The sequence below is a fragment of the Odontomachus brunneus genome, unplaced genomic scaffold, assembly GCF_010583005.1.
Source record: "Odontomachus brunneus isolate Ranch 3 - 2012 unplaced genomic scaffold, Obru_v1 Obru_scaffold_223, whole genome shotgun sequence".
NCBI lineage: Eukaryota > Metazoa > Arthropoda > Insecta > Hymenoptera > Formicidae > Odontomachus > Odontomachus brunneus.
In genome coordinates, this window is record NW_022639673.1 from 340076 (window position 1) to 342931 (window position 2856).

The 2856-nt window shown below is 42.3% G+C and overlaps 1 protein-coding gene across 1 annotated transcript in view; it reads left to right on the plus strand.

Moving 5' to 3' along the window:
* Nucleotides 1-2856, plus strand: part of LOC116852413 (antichymotrypsin-2-like) — a 300750-nt gene that overhangs the window by 275897 nt on the left and 21997 nt on the right. The gene's annotated exons all lie outside the window — the stretch shown is intronic.

The window sequence follows — 2856 nt, forward strand, 5'->3', positions numbered from 1 at the left end:
AAAGTTCGAGATCGGTGATGCGGGTGCGGCAGGGTGTGTGGCGGTGGAGAAAATGTAGTAGAGTTTAGACTACCTTTTGTAGTATTATATATATATAAAGGTTTATTTGAATAAATACACTTGTATGTGTTTTAGTTACAACTCCCGTACTTATAAGTTAATATGCGTACCGCGCGTAAGTCACGTATGACGCGGATGTCGCGGCGAGAGACCGAGATGTTAAGCCTCACGCGAGTGGTCTCTCCGCTTTTTTATAGTATTGTTTTAGACTTGTCGGAGGGGGTGCCTGGCGACAAGAACATTACCATATTTGGTAATGGTGTCATGCGTTTGGAATTGAGGTCCTAAATGCGGAATGTGCAAGGTGGTGCTTATCGCAGCACTTGCACATCGCTTCCTTGTTGTGGCGCAATTGAAACAATTCCTCGAGAAGTGTTTCGAAAACGCTGGTACTATTCGCGATTATAACAACCCGTATTAGGAATGAAGACGCAAGTTTTTTATAAAAATTTTTTTTTATCAGGACCTTGAATAAGTTCTCGCTGTTTTCCAACGGATGGCGTTACCAGTACTGCGTGCGTATAGTTTAAGATGGTAACACATCTATAAGAAAGTACTATAAACAAGCTTGAAATTCAGTGTCATTTCGCCGAAGTGTAAACAACTTTTTTTTTCATAGTATTAAACATCTCGAGTTTCGTACCAAAAAAAGAGTATTTGCGGGGAATTTTACTGCACTACTTTATTAAAAAAAATCTGCAGCTGAAGCACACAGAATTCTTGTTGAGACTTACGGCGACCATGTTCTATCGGAAACAATATGTAGAGATTGGTTTAGACGCTTCAAAAATAATGATTTTGATGTTGAAGATAAAGAACGCTCTGGCGCATCGAAAAAGTTTGAAGACGAAGAATTGGAGGCATTACTTTATGAAGACATGAAGACTTCATGTCAGACGCTAGCCTGGCCATGCATCAACATCGTCGGCAAAGCCGAATATCCATGGTTCGAAGCTTTTGTTCTGCATTTAGTGGGATCAGCTGGGTGTAGTTTATTATGAGCTCAAACCGAACGAAACCATCAAGGGAGATCGCTATCGACTACAATTGATGCATTTGAGCCGAGCATTGAAGGAAAAACGGCCGCTATACGAGCAGAGACACGACAAAGTGATTTTGCAACATGACAACTCGGCCACATGTTGCACAACCAGTGAAAACCTACTTGGAAACGCTTAAATGGGAAGTCCTACCGCATCCGCCGTATTCATCAGACATTGCCCCTTCCGATTATCACTTGTTCTGATTGATGGCACATGGCCTGGCTGAGCAGCACTTCCATTCTTATGAAGATGCCAAAAAATGGGTCGACTCTTGGATAGCCTCAAAAGACGTGTCGTTTTTCTGACGTGGAATTCAAATGCTGCCAGAAAGATGGAAAAAAGTAGTGGCTAGCGATGGACAATACTTTCAGTGACATGTTTTTTACGACTTTTTTTAAATAAAGCATTAATTTTCACGAAAAATCAGCGAGAACTTATTCAAGGTTCTAATATTTTTCAACATAATCTCCTTTTTAGACGATACACTTTTCCCAACGTTCCTGCCATTTTTTTAACCCCTCCAAAAAAATACGATTTGTCAAACTCTTCAAAATAGGCTTCTGTCTCGACGATGACCTCCTCGTTTGAGCTGAATTTTTTTCCCGCGAGCCACGTTTTCATGTTGGAGAATAGAAAGAAGTCGCAAAAAGCCTGGTCGGGTGAATACGGTGCGTGCGGCAGCAATTCGTAACGCAATTCATGCAATTTAGCCGCGACGATTCCAGATGAGTGAACTAGTGCGTTGTCGTGGTGGAACAGCACTTTTTCTTTGTCAACTAGGACCGTGTTTCCTTCAATTTCTCGTCGAATCGGTCCAAAAATTCACTGTAGTACTGCCCCGTGATCGTGCTTCCTTTCTCCAAAAAGTCCATGAGATTTATTCCTTTCAAATCCCAAAAGATCGTGGCCATGACCTTTTCGACCGCTAGGATCGTCTTTGCTTCCTTCGGAGCAAATTCGCCAGGAAAAGTCCATTGTTTTGACTGTTGTTTGATCTCTGGCGTATAGTGATGGATCCAGGTTTCATCAACGGTGACGACTCGACGCATAAGCTCCTGCGGATTTCACTTAAAGAGTTCCAAACACTGCTTCAAAATTAAAGCATCCACTTCAACGTCCACTTGTTGTCTACCGTGAGCAATCGCGGCACCCATCGGGCCGACAGTTTTCTCATTCTTAACTTATCATGTAAAATATTGATTATCGTTCCGTACGACACGCCTATGGCTTCTGCTATTTCGCGCACTTTCGGTCGGTGATCAGCGAGAATCATGTCGTGGACCTTTTCAATAATTCATCGGTATTTATCGGAGGTGGCACCAGTTTTCTATTGGGTGTACAACTTAATTCGGTCCGTTTTTTTGCTTGAAAAACGCATTTATTTGAATGATAAAATGAATTAATACATTACTGAAAGTATTGTCCATCGCTAGCTACTACTTTTTCCCATCTTTCTGGCAATTTATGGATTCCGTCGCGGAAGAAGCGTTCATCTTTTGAAGCCAAGAATGAATCGAGCCAATTTTTGATACCCTGTTCTGAAGTGAAGTGTATTCCAGTCAAAGCGTTCTGCATCGATCGAAACAAATGGTAGTCGGAAGGGGCAAGGTCTGGGCTATAAGGCGGGTGAGCCAGAACTTCCCATCCGCTATTTTCCAAATAGTTTTTAACCGGAACAGCAACATGAGGCCGAGCGTTGTCATGGTGAAAGATTATGGACTCGTGTCTGGTCGCATATTCTGGACGTTTTTCG